The 26979-nt window shown below is 33.8% G+C and overlaps 1 protein-coding gene across 9 annotated transcripts in view; it reads right to left on the bottom strand.

The window, feature by feature from the left end:
- TENM3 (teneurin transmembrane protein 3) overlaps positions 1–26979 on the bottom strand; it is a 3803041-nt gene that overhangs the window by 1512245 nt on the left and 2263817 nt on the right. The gene's annotated exons all lie outside the window — the stretch shown is intronic.

The following is a 26979-nucleotide window of genomic DNA, read 5'->3' as shown; positions in this document are numbered from 1 at the left end:
CAAAAAAAAAAAAAACACAGGAGAGGAGAGAATTTTGGAAATTGCTCTTCTCCTTTAAATTTCTTTTTGTTCCCCCTGCACACCCCCCCCCCGCTCCCCATATTTTATATATATACCAACTCCAAGATTGCTATACCTCAGAGAAAAGAGAATATTCCGAGAAATGGCTTCTTGGACTCGGTATATACACGCCTGATATTTTGGTGATTCACTCTCTGTGTTTTGGGACTTGTTCTAGCAGGTCTTGACATTTCAAATGGTTATCTTACATTCTCAAACTGTTGATAATAGATGCTGCTTCAAAAGCTCACCTTATGCCATGAAAAAATAATGTGATTTTCTAAACACCATACAGGTGAGGCCACTGTGTGCATGCTGTTATTACTGCAAACAGCATGCTCACTGCATGTACTTTTGTGGTGTACTGCATACAGTTGGTATAGCAAGTGTACTGTATACCATGAAGTAACTACACAGGGGCAGCTGTGCAACTCTGGTACCCACTGATGTTTAATATTATTAATTCTGTATTTCTGTTAATCTCCAGAGCTACTGTGCAATTCTGCTGTACATAAAAAACATATAAAATGGTTATTCTCAAAAATTGTTATGAAGTGGTAAAGGCAACACACACGTTATAAGGTAGGTTTTACTGTCAAGACCAGATGTTCAATTCTTCAATGTGCCGATTAATGTCTGTCTGCCATGCATGCATATATGTCACATTTGAACTCTTTGTTTTGTGTGTTTGTGTGATATATACTTTATGTGAATGCACATTTCATCAACATTTTATTGTGGTGTGTAGGTAAGTGTTGTATGTGCAAGTACATCTTTCTCAAAGCTGTCACATAATCTCTCATAGAGTTTATATGCAGAGGATAGCTGGCTTTAGTAGTACCTGCAGCTAGTCTCCATAGTGGCATCCCGCTTCCCCAACTCTTCAATGAAGAAGAAGGAAAAAAATCCTAAATCAGGTACTTGGGTTTCCTGAAATGCAGCAGCCAATCAGGTCCCATTTCTGTACCCTGTCCCTGACCCTACATCAATGGATTGTTTTAAACTGTAGCAAATTGCTTGCTACAAATGTAGCAGGCAGTTGCTACAGTTTATAACCTACACAGAGTACTGCAGCAGTGAGGTTTTAGTTACAAAAAAGTAACAGATGTTTTTACTTTTAAACTGCAGCAAGCAGTTGCTAAAGTTTATACCCTGTGCTACAGTACTTGGGTTTAGATTAAAAAAAAAAAAAAAAACTGCAGCAAACTGCTTGCAAAGATGTATCAAGCAGTTGCTACAGTTTACACCACACAGGGAGCATTACGTTGTTGCTCTTGTTTAACTTATAAAAAAGAAAGAACATTTTTTTTTTTAAATTTTAAACTGTAGCAAACAGTTGCTTAAGTTTAGACCATACATATAGTGCTACAGTGGTCAGGTTTGACAGTAAAATCCAGTATGTACTAGAGAGCATTTGGGATGATGGATTGGATGGCCAATCTCTCCCCCTTTGTGCCCAGGGAAATTGGCCCCATTTTCCCCACCACAGCAACAGTGCTGTTTATATGTTGTGTGAACTTGCATATTTCGTTTTCAGCACACACTGCACTCATCTTCTTAAGGAATCGTATTTGCTTGTGCTATTACTGCAAGCACAGGGCATGGCCTTGCCCCAAACAATAATTATTTTAAAATCCAGCTCAATGTAAGAATATAAGAATTATGAGTTTACATATGAATTTGCAAATTCAAAAAAAAAAAAAAAAAAAAACGAAATTACTGATTATACTGTTAGACACAGCACAGTTAAATGCATAACAGTTATAACGTGTTAGATTAAATATATTCAGTTCTATATTACATTAGAACACTAGTAAAAGTGAAAAGACGCAGCAGTAAACAATTGTAACTACATCAGATTTTTAACTTTACATCTCAAAGTAAAAAAAAAAACTGTTCCAAAAAAACTGATTGCCTCATTGAGAAATCAAATATCAAAAGAGAGATCAAATGATTCATGGTATACCTAGCTGTCAGATCTTACCCATTCTATCCATCCTGTTGTTGTTCACACACAGTTTTCCAAGTTAAAAAAATAACTGAATGAGAATGCCAGTGTGTACCTTTTGTTGACATTGGTGCAATTTTATTTATATAATGTAAGGCTTAACTCCAAATAAATGAATGGATGAATAGATACATTGACAAGTAAATAAGCAAACAAGTAAAATGAATGAATAAATAAATCTAACCGAATTCATGACTATGCCAAAGGCTACTGCTCAGAGGCATGAATGTTAACCAAAAGGGTAGTTTACAGAAGCACAATGAATATATGTTTTATTTATTTGTTAAACTGAAAAGGCAAATTGATGCATGTCCTTTTTCAGGGGTGACCTGGGAAAACTGTCTAGTTAAGTGACTTGCTCAGAGTCAGTCTGCAGACAAACAAAAGTGGAAGGAATCACATCTTATACCATGATGCACAAGAAGCAAATCAATAACAGCTCAGAGCCTTAGTCCTCTGCGTTAACTGCCACAGAAAGCTCCAGCCTTAGACCATCACATGTTTTTCATTAAAATCAGTTTAGCACCTAGTAGTTGCAACTAGACAAATACAAACGAACAGTCAGTAACTGTACAAAATTATACTGTGGTCTTAATACAAAAAAATGCATTAAGAAGCTCAAAACAGGAATTTCAAAACAGCCCCCTAAGAATAATGCAACACAGAATTCAGGTGTAAGATAATATTCATAGAGAAAACATATCAAGGAGATGATGCAATGAACAGCAATGGACGTTTTTAAGGTACAGAGCTACACCAACAAATCACAGAGAAAAAGAAAAGCGCGACTAATGTAATACCTAAAGGTATCCCAGAGTAGAGAATATGCCTGATAATTGTGAAATAACAGTCACAGAAAAAAAAATAAAAATACAAAAATCTTGGTTAAAAACTGAAGCAACCAGAGTATGTTGCTTTGGTGCCACTGAGTTCAACATGCAATATTCTCCAAAAGCATGTTTGTTATTTATGCTTACCTATCTAAACTCTCCATAAGCAGTGATGTGGTTTTATCCATTCCCATACAACTGCCCTGATTCTATTTCCATTCTGCTGGTCTTATAGGACAAAATAAACTTGTTTTTCTCAGTGTTTCGTCACTGCAGCTGCAGTATGGTCTGTGTGTTGATTGTATGAACTCGATAGTTTGAAAACTGAATATTTATTAGTTGTCTGATATTGTAGCACAGATCCAAAATGTTAAACCTCATTATAATATAAATAGATGTTACAAGCTATGCCCTCAGTTAAGTGTATTATAAAAAGAAAAAAGTCACTGTATTTGTATCTTAATAAGAACTGAACAGAAAACTAAAACTGCCAGTTCCCAAATGCCGAATCAGGGTAATCTACATGAGGGTCTGTGGCACACACCAAAAAATGTATCAAGTTCAACTATCTCTACTATCCTGTGATTGCCTACATATCCAGAAATACCACCCACTCAGTAAACATACCATAAAGACCCATCTGTAAGATGTAAATATACCTCTAATACTGCTTTCAGTTATGTTGTGACCCAAGGCACTTATTCACCATGTACTTATGCTTTACAAATTAACTAAAGGTCCACTACCATTTGTTACATATAGGAAATCTTAACCAGATCCTATCCATGAAAGTAGCTTGGTGGTAGTTAGTATACACAGCATGACCCATATTTACATGGATCACAAGTGTCATTTTCTGGGAATGGATTTAAAATGATGGAAAAGGTAGGTGTAATAAGCCACTGAAGCTCACAAGCCAGTATTTCCAGCTGACTCATGACTATTGCTAAAGAACTCTGCAAGAATAGGTAAGTGGTGAAGATGGAAACATAACAGATGGGCAATGCATGCAGTATATAATCAGCCAATGTAAGTACAACTGATGAAATGCAACTACATGCAAATAAAGCGTCATAAGGAAATGCACTGGGCAGGTCTGCAACCTCAGTGAAATAAAACATATGAGACAGTGTTTTACCAGTAAACAACAGAATTGGTAATGAAATAAAGCATATAGGACAGTGTTTTACCAGTAAACAACATAATTGGTAATGAAATAAAGCATATAGGACAGTGTTTTACCAGTAAACAACAGAATTGGTAATGAAATAAAGCATATAGGACAGTGTTTTACCAGTAAACAACAGAATTGGTAATGAAATAAAGCATATAGGACAGTGTTTTATCAGTAAACAACAGAATTGGTAATGAAATAAAGCATATATGACAGTGTTTTACCAGTAAACAACAGAATTGGTAATGAAATAAAGCATATAGGACAGTGTTTTATCAGTAAATAACAGAACTGGTAATGAAATAAAGCATATAGGGCAGTGTTTTACCAGTAAACAACAGAACTGGTAATGAAATAAAGCATATAGGACAGTGTTTTACCAGTAAACAACAGAACTGGTAATGAAATAAAGCATATAGGGCAGTGTTTTATCAGTAAACAACAGAATTGGTAATGAAATAAAGCATATATGACAGTGTTTTACCAGTAAACAACAGAATTGGTAATGAAATAAAGCATATAGGACAGTGTTTTATCAGTAAATAACAGAACTGGTAATGAAATAAAGCATATAGGGCAGTGTTTTACCAGTAAACAACAGAATTGGTAATGAAATAAAGCATATAGGACAGTGTTTTACCAGTAAACAACAGAATTGGTAATGAAATAAAGCATATAGGACAGTGTTTTACCAGTAAACAACAGAATTGGTAATGAAATAAAGCATATAGGACAGTGTTTTACAAGTAAACAACAGAATTGGCAACCTTGCAGTAACCGAGGTAGAGAGATACAAATAAACTGCAAACAATAGCTTAAGGGAAACTTATGTGCCCACAATCCAGCAGACACAAAGATGCACACACCCCAACAGGGCTAATCCAATCATTAGTCAACCTATAATATGTTAAAGCAATTATCTTTATTTACACATCAAACAGTTATGCAACAAACAGTGCACCTTATTGTTTGTTTCACTGATTAATTTGATTGTAATTAAGACCAACAGAATGATGTTGGGAGGAGGAGTGATCTGATAATTGAAATGTGCATTCTGCAACTTTTGCAGCTGTGTGTGTGATGTAGGCAGTAACACTGAAACGTCTGTCAGTTCCTGCTGTGCTTACACATTACATTGTGTGCTCTATATAGTATATTTCTACAATTATTAGTGTCTGGCTAGCATCCCTGGCAACCTACTCTTTGCATATTCTGTGAGGATATGGTCACACGTTCCTTGCATTTTTATTTGGAAAATATTTTTAAGATGAAAATAATAGGGTTTGTAGGTGGATATCCAGTTTCTTAGAAAAGAGTGGTACAGATTTAATGTAATATATCATTGTTTATATTTAATATAACATAGAATGTATTTTAGTGGTGTATATCTTTAAATAATTATGACTAATTTTTAATTAATTGCATCATGGATGTATATAAGGATGAATTTTTGGGAATGTACTTTGAAGAAGTGCAGGCATCGGACTTGCACAAAAATGCTAACAATAAACATGTGGTGGGATTTTACAGCAAGCTGTCTTTTGGATTTTGACCAACTTGTGTCTATTGCAGTAAAAAGTATTTCTATATTGCACAGCTTATAAACAAAGGAATTGTATATAGATATTGGATGTCATTCTCCCCCTTTACTCATCCCTCATTAGGCCAGTCATTGAATATAATGCTCCCTTTGGCATGTATCTGTCCAGACACTTGCAACATAGGGAATGCCCACAGAGATACCTTTCTAAAAGAATTCAAGGCCTAAACCTGTCCTACATGGACCGACTCAAAACTGTGCACTATAGTTGGTATCCTATAGACTGCTAAGCGGTGATCTGTATCTGGCACAGAAGGCATCCTCCGACCAATTAATGATGGGTTTGCTGCACATCAGCAAGTCAAATGGTTCATAGGTTCATAGGTAGGTACTAGGCTATCTGCCCAAAGGCATTTATAAGCCTAGCCAGAATGTGGTGGCATTCGCCGCCCCCTTAGATTAGTTCCCTGTGCCTCTGTCCAGCAGAGCCATTGAAGTGATCTCCGGGGTAAACTTTCTGTTTTCCATCCACTCATCAAGGTTTCTCTTGAAGAGAGTTAGCGAGGAGCTCTGCCTAATGTAGACTGGAATCTTGTTCCAGAGCATGAGAAGTCTCTGGGACAGGAATCTGTCCCTCCAGCACGTCCTATTTATTGTTGTTGTGAAGTTTAGATGCCTAGAGCATGTAGCTCAAGGGGATATGGTTTTCTTTAGGTGGAGCCTTGTATGTCAAGCAGAGATCACCTCTGAGTAGGCGGCATGCAACCGAGTACAGCAGGAGTTTCTTCAGTCGAGCTGCATAGGGCATCTGTTTGAGGCCAGTGATCCTCTTGGTGAGGTACTTTTGTGGTCTTTTCAGCTGTTGCAGGTGTCTTGTAAGGTACATCCCAAATGGGGCGTTGTACTCTATGATGGGTCTGATGAGTGATGCATAGAGGGGCACAATGACCTCTTTTGATCTGGATGCAAACCCTTTTGTGATTAGGTGTGCCACATAGAAGGTTTTTCTAACTACTTTGGCAATGTGATTATCAAAGGAGAGGTTACTATCTACTTGGGTCTCCAGATCCCTTATTATGACTTTAGGGGGCTACCACATGTGTGGTAGTTTGTGGGTACTTTGTTTTTTCCAAAGGGGATGACTATGCACTTTTTGGCATTTAGCTTGAGGCCATGGTTTTGACACCAGGTATCTGTCTCAGAGAGACCCTTTTGGAGGATGTCTGTGTCAGCCAGAGAGTCAATTATAGCCCCTAGTTTGTAGTCGTCTGCGAATTTGGTCAGCCATAGTCCTTCTGTGCTTGCCTGTACCTCTGAGAAGTATATGATCCTATGAACATATAAGTAATCTGGAGCTCAATCTGAGCTTACATTTTCAATAACCAAGGAAGTACCCAAGTACAAAACATTCCTTTTCAGGTTTTTGTTTTTGAAAATACTATAAAAGATGTCATTATTTCTGTTATTTAGATCAAAACTGTTTATTTTCAGGGCTCAAACAGTGCTGTATGACACAAACATAAAACCATCCAAAGCAAGACAGAATTTATATCTTGAAACTGCAAGTGCATGGAAATAATTTGTTTTTATTTATTCTGTCTTCATATGGCTGGCATCTATGAAAGTCTGTTTTTCATATCATCTTTGAGTTTTGAGTCACAGATTTGAACTACACTATAAACACTACTGTTCTTATTTGTGTGGACTGACTTTAAAAAGCTGATTAATGCATTTTACCATGGGAATTATTACATTTTAGTATGTATTTGTTGATTGATATTTTTTAAACATTTTAACAATTTTAATTCCTAATTCACACAGTCCCTATATCAAACTCAGCCCAGGAGCACTGTCTGATTAAGTGAATTGCTCAGACTCGTACAATAGGCAAATGAAGTGTGAGGGAATCAAACCTCAGACTAATGACATTAGCTCCTTGACAGCTCATAAACTGAATCCTTGCCCTAACTTCCAGACTAGTGGTCTATGCAAACAAGGCATCATAATATATATATATATATATATATATATATATATATATATATATATATATATATATATATATATATATATATAGAGAGAGAGATAGATATATATATATATATATATATATATATATATATATATATACAGGTAATGGGAAGTTGTATTTACCTTTTGACTGTACAATTTTTGGTTTGTTGCTTGGATCTGGTTTTATACAAATATAAATTTTGCTTAAGTGGTTTTATTTTTCATTCATCTGCTCATGCCCTTGCAGAATTTTTCATTGGATTCTATTAAGGACGCTACTTGCAGCATGGTTTGACTTTTCACATGCCTCAATATCATCCTTAGTGATCTTTTATTGGCCTATAAATTTCTATGGACCTTAGGATTGGTTGCTTCTAAATGACCAGGAAGAGACAGAATTACACACTGTCATTGTGCAATTTGTCTGGTGCTTTTGGCTCTCTGATGCAATTCATTCTTTGACTCCTTATTACGTCATAGTTAAAGTGTGGTGATTTTATGTATGTGGTCACAAATGGACTCTAATTTGTTCTAAATGATGTTTTTGATTGCGGAGGTCACTATATGCCAAATGCTCTATTTTGGCAGATAGAGCTGCTCATGTTATGATCTTTTTAGATGTTGCTGGATTATTTTGCCTCAATTTCTTTGAGGTTACTATAGTTATGAGCCTCGTTGATGCTTGGAAGCTGAACAGCTTGCTGTATATAGTATTTATATGTATATTTTTATTTGATGTTGAACAATTCTTAGCTATATAGCACAATTCACAGTAACACAGTTTTTCTGTTTCATTTACTAGATTCGGTGTTTTTTACTTTTTTACTTTGTGCACTGTATTTAAATGTACTGTATGGACATCTAGTATATGGTCTTAACCATTTGGATTTAAGTTTGGGGTGCTCAGCATTAGTCAATATTTGGCTTCTGCTGACTGGATGGTGCAACACTTTCAACCCTCAGATTGGCTAATCTGGGTTGGTGCAGTAGTTGAGTTGTCAACTCACAGCAAGAGGTTCTCCGGTTTGATTCTTGGCTGGGGTCCTTTCTGTGCAGAGTCTGCATGTCCTCCCTGCATTTGTGTGGGTTTCCTCCTGGTGCTCAGTTTCCTCCCATGTTAGAAAGACATGCATCTGGAGTATTTCTTCCTGGGTCTCCACTGAAAACTGACTTCACTCCAAGTCGGCCTTTCTCAGTAAACAAATGTTAAATAAAAATAACAATATAAATAAATAAAAATAATCTTTGAAAAGGCTAACCAATGTTTATGTGTCTCGCAATATGACGTTTGCATATTTATTCATGATTATGTTTAAACAGGAACTGCAGCACACATTCTTATTGAATATCCTAGCTAGTGTTAGATGCTTATTGGTTGTCAAACTATATAAATTATTTTTATTAGTGCCAGTTGTTAGATCTGAAGAAGGGATGTTTGACTCCGAAAGCACTTATTTGTTTGTACACATTTTATTACTGTTACTAAAGTTTTTATATCCTTGACTTGGTGGACGCACAGAGTCTTCTTTGGTTTTGTATATATATATATATATATATATATATATATATATATATATATATATATATATATATATATATATATATATATATATATATATATATATATATATATATATATATATACTTCCGCGTTTGCAGCGGTAGCATTGTTGCCTCACAGCAAGAGGTTCTCCCGTTCAATTCTCGGCTGGACTGCTGAGAGTGCCTTCTCTGTGGAGTCTGCATGTCCTCCCTGTGGTTGGGTGGGCGTTCGAAAGACATGCGTAAATGGACGTACCTTCGTTGAAGGTTGGACGTTGACCTGGCACCTCAGCGTTCGTGAAAATCTACTGCCAATCATTAGCGGACTGGAGTTCCGCTGTGGTGACCCCTAACCGGGAAAAGCTGAAAGACAACAACAACATATATATATATATATATATATATATATATATATATATATATATATATATATTCATCCATTCATCCTCAACCCCTTTTCCCATTTTGCACATCAGGTTGTGGTGTCACTTCAGCAGTGACAATCAGCTCGAACCAAGGTCTACACTGCCAGGTGGCTAGCTCTACCATCCTATTTCATTCATACCACTCACTCTCACACACAGTTTCACCTACGGCCAATTTAGTGTGTCCAATCCATGTACTGCATGTCTTTGGAATGTGGAAGGAAACTGGAGCACCCAGGGGAAAACCACATGACCACATGGAGGAAATGCAGACTCTGCACAGAAGGCACACCTGCCAAGAATCAAACAGGAGAACCTCTTGCTGTGAGGCGACAGTGCTAACTGCTATTTATCTATATTTTACATGGAAAGATAGTGGAAAGTTACATGATTTCATCATATCCTGATTTCTGATCTTCTGTGTAGTGCTAATGTCTGAGTGTGATGATCTCAGGCAGTGTAAGTTGTGCCAAAGAGAATAGGGCAGTGCAAGTGTAACATATGCCAGCATAGCTAGCTGGAGTTTTGTAAACAATTTTATGTAATTTGTGCATCAAACTGATTTGTGCAGATGCTTCTGTTAAGAATTTATTTGCAAAGCTCCTTGTGTTAAAAATGTATTAACAGTGGGTCCTGCTGGACAGAAAGAAATATACATGTATGCTAGGCTGTATTGTGCTAGCTGCTAAAAAGTATATATGTTAACAGAGGATGCTGGAAGGGAAGGGGTTAATCTCAGTCCAGCTTACCTTAAGAAAACTAGTTTGAAATTAAATGACTTGGTTTAGGCCATAAAGATTTTATCTCACAGGCCTGAATGCAGGCAGAGAAGCAATGTCTGGTCTGGGATCCTGCTCTTATTGTCCTTAGTGGTGAACTAATTGCTACTCTAGGGAGCCAGAGAATGGCTGGTTAGTCTCTATAAGGAGGATGAAAGCACTGGAATTGTCTTACAGTTTCCAGGTGCCTTAGCAAAGCTCTGTGCTAGATTCTGGTTCACCTTCTAGTCAGGGGAGTTGTGTGGGAACTACAGAATCAAGTGGCCAGATGTGATGTCATTCTATAGCCAGCACTGAAATTATTGTAGATATTAGGGAGAGATGTGATAGTGACACTCAGCACTCTGTTTTTGGGAACCTAACAAGAAAGACCACTCACCCACTTCAACCTTGCTTTAGTATGTAACCAGGGAACTGTAATTCTTCAGTCAGTTAGGAAAATTGTGAGATTAGCTAAAAGTATTATTTTTATGTATCTGTTTGAATCTTCCCAGCTGTGTTATTTTTATATTTCCTGTGAACTGAAACTCTGGTGTTTATTGTAAATAGATATTCAGTATTTCCATGTTTCTTATTTTATTGTTTATTATTAAATATTGGTAAACCTTTCATTGTGGCTAGTCTTTTAGAAAATAGTTTAACATGGGATCATAGAAGGTTACTAGGCTAATGGCCCAGGGGCCCTTACAAGCCTAGCCAAGAGTTTACCCCCCAAAAAAACCTCAGTCAACACCTGTCACCCCTGTCAATGTGGGACAGATCTGGAACTCCTGGGACAAATTTGTGGTTTTACATCCATTCATCAAAGTTATACTTGAAGAGGGTCAGTGAGGTGCTCTGTTCATTTGAGAGTAATTGCATTTATTTGGTGGCACCATGGGACTTATGCTCCTGAAAGTCTTGCCATTTGGCCCAACATTATCATTTGTATAAGTATTAATTTTACTAATAGTAATGGTGTACCATAGTAAGAGACTTAAAGTAGCTGGCCAGTGGCAGTGAATCTACCTTATAGTCTGGGCTTTGAATCTACCTTATAGTCTTGGCAGAGGGGGCATACCTAATAAATCTGTGCCAGCCTTTCCCAGGTTTGTGTGTGTGTGTGTGTGTGTGTGTGTGTGTGTGTGTGTGTGTGTGTGTGTGTGTGAAAATCAAATCTTAAAGAGTGTGTGTGTCAGCTACTTGGAACAGGGACACAGATCACTGGTTTCTGCAGAGAGAAAAGGGTGAAGTCTTATTTGGGGCCTGGAGGTGGAAGTCCAGCCCCAGGATTGAGTGTGCTCCCTGTGTACTATTAAGGGAAATTGTGCTTGTTGCAGACAGCTGCATCTGAAATTACTGTGTGCATCTATTTTTGTTCTAAGTGAACATTCCCTAACAGTGTCAGTGATGAGGATTGAGGCTTCTTGATTACTGGCTCAGAAGAGGGATATCACATGTCACACTGAGCATTGTGCTGTATTTATTCTTACTTCACAATCTAATAGGAACTGTCATACTTAAATGATTTTGTTTTTTGGTCTCCCTTGCCCTCCACAGTATACCTTGTGTTTCCAGTAAATGAGGTGGACTATTTCTGCATTCATTTATAGTAAGCAATGAAAGTCACAGGCTTTATAGACTATCACCGGAAATGGAGTCACTATTTATTTTGTAAATAAATATAAAATAAATAAGAATAAATTATTCTTATTTGCATTAATTTTAAGTTGCTAAGAAGGTGTCCGTATTTTAGTTATTGCTCATTCTACAAACATTAGCTAAACGCAAGTTTATTTAGCAGGCTTGCACACTACTCCACCCTCCACCAGCACTATCTTAATTGGGTATTGGGAATAGCAGACTTGTTAATTTGTCTGTGAATAACAGTTGATGTGCCAGGCAGAAACCTGGTAAAGCAAGTTCAAGCAACTTCTAGTTCTCCATAATGTTCTTACTGTTCTACAATTGCATGGGTAACAGATTCACTGGCTAATAATGTGAGTTTGTATAAGTAGTGATCCATTTCCAAGACAGATGAAGCATAACTCTCAGCTTCTTAGCAGAAGAATTCTGAACAACGCCTAAAATGATCAGGATGCAAAGGCCACAAAATAGGGACACATTTTAAATATTGCTTTTATAAGCTTAGAAATTTGCTAGAAGAACAGGTTTTATGTTGGTATGCATTTTTTTTTCTCCTTAAAGTATTTTATTACATTTTTTGAAAAGTACTAACAGTAACTAAAAGAATGAGACATTAATATAGTATATTACTAGGTAAAACCTATAAGTAGAAAAAGAAGCCAGAATAAAACAATATACAATATATACAATGAACCTGAGATCTAAATTATAGAAAATAATTCAAGACAAAATAAAAATTCTAGAAATTAATAAAATAATTTAACTAGATGAGTCTATAATGGGCATAACCTTCAAACAACGATTATTCTTTAGTTTATTGGGGTAGATTCTTCTCTCCTTTATTGCAGTTTCTTTGATTGCTGTGTCTTTTAGAAGAAGCAGAAAGTCTTCAAACTTTGTTTCAATTGGAGTCTTCCAGTTCCTTGTTACAGTTTTTCTAGCCACCACAAGTGTTGTCCAAGTTAGATATGAGTAGTATTTTTTATATTTGTAGTGTGTAGAAATTTAAGAGTAAGTACCATTTCTTCCTGTAAAGTGAAAATATCATTCCACAAAGTCTTAAAACTTTCTTGGACTTTTGACCAAAAATTTCATACCATATTACAATCACTAAACACATGTGATTAATTAGGCTTTAAATGATTTTTACATCTCCAACATTCAATATTAGTTTCTGTTTTTATTTTAACAAATCCTTCAGGAGCTATAAAGTAAAGTAAAAAATCCTCCAATAAAGTGTTCAAGAAGATTTTTAATAGAGGAAAGAAGTTTTTTTTTTTTATTTTGTTCAGAGAAATCTGTAAAATGCTCTTTTGAGAAAAAAAATCCGAAATTTCTCATTTAAATTGTAATCATCTTTGGATATTATTAAGTGCAATTTAGAAATTAAATTGTTAAATACTCTAGAATTCTATGCAATTTCACATAAAATATATATCCATTCTGGAATAGCTATACACCTTGAAATGACTGAAGGGGATAGTCAGTTTGGATTGAAGTGAAAATTAATTGTAGATAAATTACTTCTTTATTATTAAAACTGATGTGACTGTATTTCCTTCAAATCATTGTAAACCACATTAAAATATGATTTTTCCATGAGTTAAAAATTTTGATAGGTATATTGTTTGAATATTTTTTTACAAAAGAAAAAGGAATAAAGGACTCAAATGAAAATTTATATTTCACACTTGACAATATTTTCTTAAATATTTTTAGTATGGAGTTTATATAATTAGAATTAGGTGGACAATATGAATGTGACTAAAATATTTCCAAATATGAAACCAGACCGGAGTATGTAAATTAAAATTTGTTCAATCCAATAATTTTATATTTTAGCATTGAATAAGTGTTAATGTAACATTTTCCTGTTAGATTTAGAATTATTATCTAACCAACTGCTGATCGTTTTTACAACTGCTGCTTTAGAATAACTTTCTAGATTTTGAAAATTTATTCCTCCATCACACCAAGGTCTAAAATGATGATTTATACTCGGCCAAAGATTGTTCAGCAACCAAAGGAACGTTAATAGTAATTTATTTATTGCTTTTATTTGTTTCTTATTAGGTGGCAAAATAAGAAATATTATTTTTTGGAAATAATGTAATTTTGATAATTTGTAGTCTATCTTTAAATGAGATATAAATATTATTCCAATAATTAAGTCGATTATTTAAAGAGATCATTATTTTTTCATAATTATAATTTATAGCCTCATTTGTGCTATTAAAAATATAAATTCCTAAACATAAAAGATTAGTAGATTCATTGCCAATCATATGATTAACTGCAGAATTACTTTTATTTATAATGAGATATTTTGATTTAGTAATATTAAAATGCAAGTTAGACATCTTTTGAATGTTACATATTTTTTCAAGTTCTATTAATTTTTTTGTGTTTTTATTGTTAAAAGAATGTCATCAGCAAATAACATATTTTTGGAATTTTATTCCTGATCAATCTCTATACCTTGCATTTTTGTATTTGAATTAACAAGTAACTCAACAGTTCTGTTATATAGTAAAGGGGAAATGTTTATAAAATTTGTGGTCTATGAGCCTAGTTTCACATATGCTTTATTATTATCATAAATGGCTACTAACATCTGAACATATTTAACAAATGAATTATGAGGGGAATCAAATAATCCTAATACTTCAAAGTCAATTGAATGAATTTTTTTAATATCTAAAGTTATAAATAATAGTTCAGTTTTTTAATATTCATCACATCAATCAAAGTGATTCCTCTTTTAGTATTATCAGAAGTTTGTTTTTATGAATGAACATGGACTGGTCTGAAATAATTATTTCTGGTAAAATCCCTTTCATTCTATTTCATTCTATCTGCTAATATAGACATGAATATTTTATAATCTATATAATCTGCATTAAGAAACAAAAATAACATTCTCGAGGATCATTACCTTTTATGATTGGAGTAACTAGAGAGTATTTCCATGATGGTGGTATTTGAAATAGGTTTTGGACCTCACCAAATATGTTATGCAAATTTATTATTATTTTTTGGGGAAGTAATTTGTATATTTCTGAAATAATTTCATCATTTCTAGGAGATTTAGTAGTTTGAATAATGTTTATTTTTTTAATTATTTCTTGTAAAGAAACAGGTTTTGACAACATGTATGTAAGGAGGAGATTTTTTAACTAAATATTTATCAAAGTGAGATAGTAAATCCTTTTCTCCATTTATCATTTTTTGATTTAAGGATGAATAATGTTTTCTGAAGGTTTCTAAAATGTTTCCAATATCAGAATTTAGTTTATTTGTTAATGTTTTATAAATCTTTACTAATATTCTTATTTGTTTGGAATTTGATTCTTTTAGATATATTCTTTAAGAGTTTAGGAGATCTTGCATAAGATGCTAACTTGAGTTTATCTAAAGCCAATTCAATTTTGTGAGAGAAATCATTATATTTATTATTTAGTTTTATTATTTCATTTGTGTTACCTCCCCTTTTATTTTCATCTTTTCTATAAGTTATTTTAACTTAAATTGAGTGTCTAACATTTCTTTATTCCATTATTTTACTTTATTTTTGTACCGAACAATACTTCTACATTAAATATATGCTTTAAATGAGTACCATACCATTATTAAGTTAGAATCAGGAGTATCATTGAATATTATGAAATGTTCCATTTCCTCTAATAACCAAGTTTTATATTATTTCATTTTAGTAATATATGCTGGGATTCTTCTGATAAACGTTAATATTTTAAAATGAATTTCTGTTCCTAAAGTTGTTGACTTGTGATCTGAAAAAGGACAAGGAATTATATTAAAATTTATTATTTTTGAATTTATATTATATCAATTTTTGTGTGATGTTTTCCATATTTTGAAGAGTAATTAGAGTATTCTAGAAAGTTTTTATCTTTAAAGTTAAATGTAACCTCTAAATTGAAAGATTTGTACCATTTAATTAAAGATTTAGCAATTGGAAGTAATTTAAAGTTTTTGTCTGAATTAGTTTCAGAAATATCTAACAGGCAGTTAAAATCACCTCATAAAAGTAAATTTCCCATACAATGGATTATTATTTATTCAGGATTTTCTTTGGCTAAAGTGACTCCCATTCCTGGGAACCAGTATAAATTAGCCAATGTCCATATCCTATTACTATATTTAATGATAAAAATGATGAATAACCCCACTTTATCTTAATATTTAGCTATAACTTGAGGCAACTTAAATTCTTTTTTTTTTTATAGAATAGCTACTCCTCTTTTTTTTTGGATTTATAAGAGGAATGCAATAAGGTCACATACTTGTTGAAATTCCAGAACTGATTGTCTGCTTCTGAAGAAAAATGTATCTCTTGTAGGAAAATAACTTTTGTTTGTTAAGTTCTAAATATTTTAGAAGATTTGTCCTCTTTTTAGGATTATTAAAACCATTAATGTTTAATGATAGTATGTTTAAATCCATATTCTAGAAGAGAAAAATTAATGTATATAAACGAAAATATATCTCAGGCTGAAAAAAATATATATTAAAAGGACTAAAACATTTGTTAGTCCTAAAAAAACTACTCATGGAATAACAAAGATTCTTAATCTTTACTTGAGAAAAACAAGTCTCAAGACTAACTCTCACCTCACCCCCCAAAAAAAATAAAATACATTTTTTGAAGCATCTCAGTAGAGCTCTGTAGTATCTAGAAGAGTAAATGGGAATCAAATTTAACTTGTAAGTTATATGTTTTTGAGTAACTAAAGCAACAAATCCATATATATATATATATATATATATATATATATATATATATATATATATATACACACACACATATATACACACACAAGAATGCAACAAATTTAGAAATAAGAATAACAATAAAAGAAATAGAATTTCTATATTAATTGGTTTAGGTATTTTCATTAAGACATATAGCTAAGTTTTAAAAGTTCACATATTAGTGATATAAATCTAACTAAAGTAAATATAATTTATTATTAATAAAAAAATAACCATTCGTCTCCATACTTTCCTTTCTTATAATTCTCTAACAAAGTCGTAATTCAGTAAAAGCAAAATAAAAATAAAAATAATAGTGTAAGAAATAATTCAGTGGTCAGTTTACGAGTTCCTAGTCATAAGAAATGCCTATATTTAATAAAGAGTGAAATCGGTATCTAGTGTGTTGGTTACACCAAATGATATCGATTATTTATTAAATAAAAATTTAAACTAAATTGACTGAAAAAGTTGAGTTAGAAACAAAATCTAAAAAGCATAAATTATAATTCTAACAAGTCTGTATATAATTGATGCTCACTAACTTTGCTTACATTAAAAAGTCTACTAGAATAACTAACAGTACAATAAAGTTCAAACATTTTCTCCTCACATATATAATGTTGTGAATGGAATAATCAAGTCATTATTAATCAAATATCAGAGATTTTACTGTGGGGACTGACTTCCTTTTATAAAGAATTGGGCCTAATATACTTCTTTTTAAAATGAAAGTCACAGACTCATACTATTTCTTATCAATAATACTAGTTTCAGTGTTAAAATCTTTTACATTTTGGCCTAAACAACCTGTTCCAGTTTTCCATTAAGAAATTATATAGTTGAGACCTCGAGAAGAAATTGTTTCATTTGCATAGGATTTAAATTCTGCCATAGGGCACAACTTTGGTGATTAAAGCTCTTATGGTTTAAAAATATCAAGTCTGAACATCTTGAAGCAAAGCTGAGATTAAAAGAAGACTTCGGGTATGATTACTAAACTATCAAACTACTAAATATTAGACTGATCTCAATAGAGCTATAAATAACACAAATAAATGCTTGCCCACCTTTTAATATACAAATAGATTTCACCCATGTCAAAGAGGAGCTATTATTCATCAAAAACAACAGAACGGGATACCTTATTCTACTCAAAACATATTAGATTTAACACTTACAAAGCAGACATCTAAAAAATAGGAAATAGTACTGGAGAAAGGTGGGTATCATTTGCCATTATGAAACACTACCATAAGTTCACACATATCACCCAAGAAAAAACAAATGTAAATTTTAGTTCCTTGACAATGAAACATTCGATAATACTTTTTTATACTTTCAAAAAGGTTCATTAAAAGAACTACGAAAATCTCTTGTATCAAAGCTTGACTACTGCCTCATCATTATACTTTGATCTGTTAATGATGAATGTGGGATCTTTGAGGTGGGGCTATGCTGGATAATCGAACTTTTAAAAGTTCAACCGTCATATGGTCGACACCATATGATGAATTTTTGAAAGTCTGAACATTTTAATGGAGATCTCTGTACAGTGCGGAATGGGAAGATTTCCCTTTTCTGCACTGTAGTGCAATCTCAGATTTGGTATATTTAAAGAGCGGGGTGTGGGGGGTGCAGGGGTCTTGCCCCCCTGCTTAAAATGTTCAGGTAGATTATTTGTGTAGTTTATTTTTTTTTTTTTAGATTTTCGAACTTTTAAAAGTTTGATCATATAGTATCAACCATGTGACAGTCGAACTTTTGAAAGTTCAATTATCTAATATAAACCCTCTAAGGCTGGTATAGGAACCTGAGCATGGGGTAGATTATTGTTTTGATATACTGAATTGGTATGTTTGTACTTCATGCTAATCACTACAGGATTTCTTTCAAAGCTAGAAGACTGGTCAACCTAGTCCTACAGTCATAAAGTACATGTTGTAATAAGCCCTCTCTGATAAGATTGATATCTTGTATTACAACAATAGCTAGACTCAATATTTGCACCTTATAATTTGTAAACATATTGCTGTTGTATTGTCTACTAGATAAAATTAATTTATGCCATGCAAAACTGTTTTCTCTTGATAATCTATAAACTCAATATAACAAGTGCTTCACTTAAAGACAAGGTAGTGAAATAAAACAATATAAAACCACGTTATACCAGCCAAAGTGGCTGTTTTTTTATGACCACTGAAGCAGTTTATTTTACTTTACTTTCTTCAGTCATTTGACTTGAGTTGAGTCTTAACATACATTAATATCTTGATTCATTGTCTGTCTGTATTTCTGTCACTGTTGCTGGGAAAGCAAGGTACCTCCTAAACCAGGAGAATAATTTGAAGCATTTTTATGAGTAAATTATGAGTGTTGCTGTTATTTTCATATTAACAGACATTATGCTGGAAGCAATGAGCTAAAAGCACTGTTCTATGAAGGAAATAAAAGCTTTACTTGCAGCAATTGCCTATAAAACTAATCCCAGTATCACTAATCACAGATTAAATACATCTACAGATTCTTCGAAAGTTAATTTGTTTCATCATATAATTGCCTTTCTTATGAAGTAAAAGCTGAGCTTGCATGAAATTTATGCAGACTTGAGAATAAAATAAAATTCTTTTCATATTTTGTAAAGCTGAGAGTGAATGAAGACTTGTTACCTATTACATTTCTTAACCAAAGTATTTCACGACAGACTATGAGAGCATATTATAAACCATTCAGTGTAAAATCTGGAAAAAAATAGAGCTAACATGTTGTCTCATAGTATAAATTCTGAACAATAAAATGTAGAAACTCAACCCTTTTTTCTTTTCCCATCTCTATTCAGAGTATCTATAACACACAGGTACACATCTATCACAATACAATATACATGATACTTTTTTCTTTAGTCAATTATTACAAAACTTGTTACTAAAGCAAATAGGATTAATCATTTTGTGAAACTGTATTTTCATAATTTTGCGCAAAATTAATAACTCAGAATTGGAATGAATGACTAGGTTGTTTAATAAACATAAATGATGATATATGTAGATGGGGGCATTGCTACAACTTTAAAATACCCAAAATCTCTTAATAACAAGGAGTGACTGCTAACCAAGCAGAACAGACACGTCCATCAACTCAATCTTATTATTTATATGCATTAAAAATGTGAATTATATTTTATCTGCTATATGACTATCAATGCGCATGCTACATTGTGCATGTTATTATTTATATGACTTTGATGAAGACTTCCCCCCTAGCCCCAACCATGGTAAGGACATTTAATTTCCTATTTATCAAGTAACTCCTGAGAATCAAATGTATTGTTCTCCATTTTAAACATTCCAAAAGTTTAATGTGGGGTACAATGACGAGAGAAAAAAAGTCCTAACAGAGAGAGAGAAAGCATCCAATCAAGCAAAAATGATACATATACAACAAGTGATGCTTGAAAATGTGAGATCACCCTTCAATAGAATAAGAACTGTCACTGGACACAAACTACTTTGTAGCTTGACAGTAATTTCAAAACTGCTCACTCACTTCCCTTCATTTACAAACAATACAACAGCTCTTCCCTGTCTTTCTCAAATATATATATATATATGTGTGTGTGTGTATATATATATATATATATATATATATATATATATATATTTATAATATGCACACACACACACACACACACACACACATATATATATATATATATAGATATACATATACATATGTGCACACACACACACACACACACACACACACATATATATATATAGATATACATATACATATGTACACACACACACACACACACACACACACACACACACACACACACACACACACACACACACACACACACACACACACACACACACACTATACACATAACACATACATATATACACAAGAATGCATAACTATATATACATCTACAGTGCAATGGAAACATATTTGCCCCTTCCTGATTTCTTATTTTTTCGCATGTTTGTCACACACAAATGTTTCAGATCATCAAACAAATATAATTTTTAGACACAGATAACCCAAGTAAACACAAAATGCAGTTTTAAGTGATGAAAAGACCTGTTAACTCAGTGCCATATTGGCTTTGCTTCTTATAATGTATTTTCTAAAGGATATGAAGTCTAAAACTCAAATGTACGTCCTTATTTAGTGACTTCAATTCTCGTTGATCTTCAAGAAAACCACAAATTTTATAAGGAACAGACCAAAAATATGAGACAAAAATATTGACATTTTGTGAAAATCTTGAGAGCTGATAGGTAAGACATAGAGTTATCCAACAGCAAACATTTTGGGAAAGAATTTCATTTCAATCCTGTGTTTGCCTTATAGCACTTCAATGAATTTAGCAAGACACACACTTAGGATGCAAACTTGTGGGAAGTAACTAATAGTAAAAACTGCAGAAAATGTGTGGCCTCACATTTGTTATTTATGCTGAGACAAATGTCTTCCTGGAACAATGCAATACCAGGAAATATAACAAAAGGATTGTGGGAAGTTCTTGGTTTGTGTTAGTAATAATGGAAATGAAGAAAGTACATTGTTCTGAAGGGGTTTCGAGCTCTAAACTATACCTAGGTGGCATTACGTTCAAGGTGACACTTAGGTCATTACTGCACTTTTATTTCTATTTAAATATATTTAGTCAGAGATGAATTCGTTAAATGCACTCTCAAGATGTCAGGCTGCAAACACATCATATGCTGTGCTGTGCTAGTGACACAACTCTGCATACATCAGCACTTTTGTTCAGCTTTTATCTATGAGATTGTTACAGTGAAGGCAGAAATAACCCAAACATGGGAGGTCCCAGGACTGATCTCTTGGATAATCCACTACTAACAGGCACCCAGTTAGACATATTATTCCTTAATTCATTAAATGTACTAAGTCTTATTGAAATCCAGTTAGTCTAAGATGTGGCCTCATGTCAAACCTTTTAGACATATCCATGTAAACAAAGGTCCTTGGCACACTGAGATAATTTGATAGACTAACAGACTCATAATACTCTGCCATTATTATCCTGGTATAAAACCACTTTGTGTGCAAAGTGTGTTGTCATTCTCTAGAAAGCTAGAATAACCAGGATCACTAATTTTACCATTAATATTTCAAATATTGTGTGACTTATATCAGTAGGCTTATCAATTAAAAAATTATTGATGTAATTTCTATGTCAACACTTAAAAGTCATCTTTGCTACCTTCCATGATTCAGGTATAAAAATAATATAAAAAAAATTGGGGTTAATGTTTGCTGTAACTTTCTAAAAAAATCAGGCAGACCATCTCGGTTCATGCAACTAATATTTCTGACATTATTACTGATTCAGAGATTACAAGAATAAAGCACAGTAGATGTCTAAGTGCTGTAAAGGCTATATTTTTCCCCTAACCAACAGTGATGACTTCAAATGTTCATATTGACTTGAGCAAAGTGCGACTGCCTATATTTTCTCCACCTCTTTTGTAACAGATATGGAATGTATAACCTGGTATTGTTAAAGTGCTGGTGGACCATGGTATTACTATAGTACATAGGTCACAAATACAACATCCATTCCTTTTAGTTCAGTTATTACTAATACTTATTCTAGAGATTCTATTTCTGTACAATTTTTTTGGTTTACTGTAGATAATTTGCTTAAGATGACAGAGTTTTAGTCATAATATTCTCAAAATGGATTTAAAAAGCTCATGAGCTATAGAATGTCTCATTCATTTCAGTTAATTGATTATGGAATCTATTTTTACTGAAGACCTTTCTTGTCCAGTCATTTCTTACTCACGCCTCACAGTGCAATAAGCAGTTAATATTTCTTGCATGTTCCGCAGCTTCAAACAGCCAGTATATCATTTTGCCTTTAATAGCAGTTGAGTGTTAAATATGGAAGGTAAAACCTGAGTAAAAATATGCTTAATGCTTTTTTTTTCCTGACAAAATACAGGCTACATAAATGGTAATCTTCACCTAGTAATGGTGTTGGTGTCATATAATTTCTGTCAGCATGTAATATTGCTGTACATCTTAGGTTTGTCCGAGAAAGAACAAGCCGCAGAGATTGTTTAAGAGGTATAATCCTGATTCATGCAAACTACACAGTGTGGCATTTTCTTTGCTATACTTACACAAATCCACTGAAAACCTCTTTAACACAACGTCATCAAGAATCAGATCTGAGTTTATTTTTCTTAGAATTTTGTGAGTGGTTGAGAAATTCCTCCTTAACTGTTTAGATCTGTTACTCTCATGTGTTACTCATTAAGTTTTTGAGAATATTGCTGGACTGAATTACTAATTTTCCTCATGGAGTCCTACTTTTTACCTTTCCCCTTTTCAGGCCACTCTCAATAACCTTTAAGAATAACCAGTAAAGTATTAAATGAACGTTGCAACATGGGATATCTTCTCTCAGCCTAGGTAAAAAAAAAAAAAAAAAAAAGATCCAAAAGATCCAACACCTGTATGGTGGCTTCAAAGAAATGGAAAAAAAATAAAGCACAATAAGCCATACCTATAAATATCTGTTGCAGATAATGGAGGAGCAATCTTTATTTGTAACATAAATTTGATGTCCTGTATAGGAAATCTATTGATTCTTGACCTTCTGTTAACTCACACTCAGATTATTGTAACTGTAAGGTCAGACAGTTGGTTTAAGCTAGGTCAGAATCTGAAAAATGAGAGAAGCTATTATATTATTACTTGCTTTCTTGCTTTTTTTTCTGAGTTTGTGTGCAGTCTTGTAGTTAATGTATCTATCTATCCATCCATTTATCTGCATAGCACAACAAACACCAAGTGCACAAACAGGAAAAAGGGATGCACAACTGTAAAGTCAATAGAATAAAAACAGCTCCAGCACTGCTTAAAAGTTCTTTATTTTAGACAGAGTTTAATGCTCCATATCACAACAGACCAATAGGTTTTTGTCTTTGTCAATCAACGTATATTATATTTTCACTTCAGTTGTACAATTATCACATACATATGGATTTCATTTAAAAGTTTCATTTCAAATTTTACAGCAAAAACACAAACAGTTTCTAAACAAAAAAAGAGCACTCACATTGACAGGGGACTTAGCATGAATAAACTTCTCTGTGAGCAAGGTACACACACAAATAACACTCCATAGGTTCATATAGGATTCAAAAACACTACTCTAGCTCTATACAGGCTGGTCCCAGCAGGGTAAATTACAGCACTTGAATTACATGCTTACAAGTGGGGTAGTGCTTTTGACTGCACTGTTTCTCCTTCCTTCATTATTGATGAGTTGGTTATCTACCAGAGCTAAGCAGTATAGCTACGCTAAATTAAAAAAAAATTACTGGCAGCAGAGTTCCATGTGATACGGACAAACTTGCATCCACAAAACCGTATGTTTTCTTCCCTCAGCAGTGATGCAGGAGAGCTCCAGCCAATAGGAGAACTCTCTGAACTAGATCCTTATTAGCATGGCATGCCAATGTAGTCTGGTCTGTAGTCATAGCAACAGACAGTGGAACCTTTATAAAATCAATCTCTGACATGATTGCAGTGGGAGTGCAGGGAGCAGGCATGGTGCATGACCATCAGTTGGAGCATTGTGCATAGTCTCTTAGTGACTGAGTGCATTGTTGCTCATTCTCAGCCTGACAGTAGCAGGATTCAGTTTTGCAAATCACACTATAGTTATGACTATGGATGTGTAACATTGCACACAATCTCTTCATTAGACTGTGTATAGTGTTTATGAATACCCTGGCCCATTTATTCTTGTGTAAGGTAATAAATGTTAGCAAAATTTGTTATTTAAAAAGTGCTTTTCCTTTAACAAACTTATTTTATCTGCAAGCGTGACAGATTAATGATATTTTCCCCACAAAAAGCATTTCCAGTTATAAAAGTGCATATGTGTTTCTTCCCTAACCCAATTCCAGCATAATCTGGACCATTGGATGGGGAATCAGAAATTCACTTCAGTCTTTCACTTGTTTCCCTAAAATACAGTGGCAACCAGTAAATGTTTAACAACCCTAGCCCTAGCATACATAGATGAATACTAGGCTAACTGCCAGGAAAACCCATTTTAATCCTAGCCAATAACCTGAGGTCAAAATCAAACCCTGTAACTTGTGTTGATTAGGTGAAATCTTAACCTTAATGGCAAACTGATGTGAAACTTTCCTAGTGTCATAGATTTATATACACATTAGATCAGTTTTAAGGTCCCAAAACTTGTCAGATATTTTTGTGATGCATAGATGATGAAGTATGTTGAAGTACTGTTCTGAATGTCATACGTATAGTTCATCATTCTCTAACTAATTTGGCATAATAACATTTTCAAAGTTAAAGAAGTAGCGTGGAAGTCACCTGGTATGCTATACTCTAACTAGTACTTTGCTTAGACGAAGCATGACAGCTTGCTGTAATTGTAAGGTTACTCTCTCTACTGAAAAGTATTGGTGGCTTGTGATAGCTCCACAGCAGCAGTGTGACATGGACAATGGAGAAGAACTATTAAACAATTTGGGAAGCAAAGCTCCATCACATATGCATGAACCAGATCAGATGGCTGCCCTGCTTTGGCTCATAGGCATTTCTGTTGTCTTTGGGAATGCCAACAGGCAGCTTGGATCAGGCCCTGCTTCCAGCTTTGTATATATGTAGTGTTATGTATGCGCGCGCGTGTGTGTGTATGTGTGTGTGTGTGTGTGTGTGTGTCAGTGCGGGGAGTTTGTGCGAAATTTCAAAGAAAATTTGCTGGTTGCTGAGTTTATTCAATGAGATTCACTTTAAAGGGACATAGTTTTTTTCTTTCCATTTAGTGTAAGTAAAATGACAAGATCTAACAATCATCCATCACCACAGCTGAGCCTTGAAATGAACCCAGAATTAGTGATAAAATGAAAGTACTTGGCAGAACTTGCAGTGGCTGAACTAAACCATAAATTGACAAAGCAATGCTTTGCTTGTGGATGCATAAGTCGACATGAACTTGATCTGTATGTATTTTTTGTTTTGTTGTGAAAAAGATGAGTTTTTATAAGAATACGGTGAAGGAATAGCAAAGGCAGGAGCAGTGCGTCTCTATAACCTCCTGCTTTGGACAGCCTGTAGAATTCAGTAGGCAGTTGAAGTGGATAAATAAATAACTATAGAAACAAACTTGCTTGCTACTTACCTTATTTGCTGCAGAGAGAGAGATGATTTACATGCGTTTGCCTACATCTTGGGAAGACAGTAGAAAAAGAAAGTATGATACTGTAAATTACACTTTCCTTAATGAAAGAAGGAGAGTGACGTTACTAGAATTGCACTGGCATGATTTACTAGAGTCCACCTGCAATTCTGGTTCTATAGACAACCTCACTGAAGACATTTTGAGAACTCTGAGAATGATAAACAGACTTCTTTACTGATACATTTTTTAAGTTACATCTTATTAATTAATAAATAAAAGCAGGACTGGATAGGATTGTGTAACAAATATTACATAATGGGGCATCCTATCTTATGCATGAAATACGCACATTTTTTCAGTTTAGCTTGTCTCCTGAATTCAACTTATATTCCATTAGGTAGACTTGTTTCTGTAAGTCTCTGCACATAACTGTACTCTCTTCTCAGCTACAGTCAGCTACCCCCACCACCACCTGATCCCTGATTAGTTGCATACTGCTTTGTGGTTTATCCAATCCACACTGTGCATCCATTCAACTAACTGAGAAGTACTGGAGGGAATGTGTCAGATTGCTGAAGTAGTTTTGTCAAATGTGAAATGGATGAAGTGCTTTCACCAGAACTGCATTCATTGACAGTGGAGTTTGTCTCTTTATCCACAGTTGTGCAACCTTGGAGATGGTATATATAAGTTTAGGTGGTGTGTGTGTGTGTGTGTGTGTGGGGGGGTTCTCCCACATGGGAGGTATATATACACACATACTGCTGTATGCTTGTTACTGCCATTTGTTCTGGATGATGGCTGAAAATAATCTAGTGTTTATGACTAGGCTATTTACCTGGCTAATAAACTAAATATATATATATTGTCATCTTTGTTTTGTTCATTCCCAACATACTCTTTTATTATAATCAGTTGTGTGTTTGTCTAATTAATATAATGAAATCAAACAAATGACAGCACACAATTAAAAACAACACTAAAATATTATAGAAATCAGC

Source organism: Protopterus annectens, chromosome 2.part1 (assembly GCF_019279795.1).
Source record: "Protopterus annectens isolate FY-2018-M chromosome 2.part1, PAN1.0, whole genome shotgun sequence".
NCBI lineage: Eukaryota > Metazoa > Chordata > Ceratodontiformes > Protopteridae > Protopterus > Protopterus annectens.
This window is presented reverse-complemented; position numbering and strand designations above follow the sequence as displayed.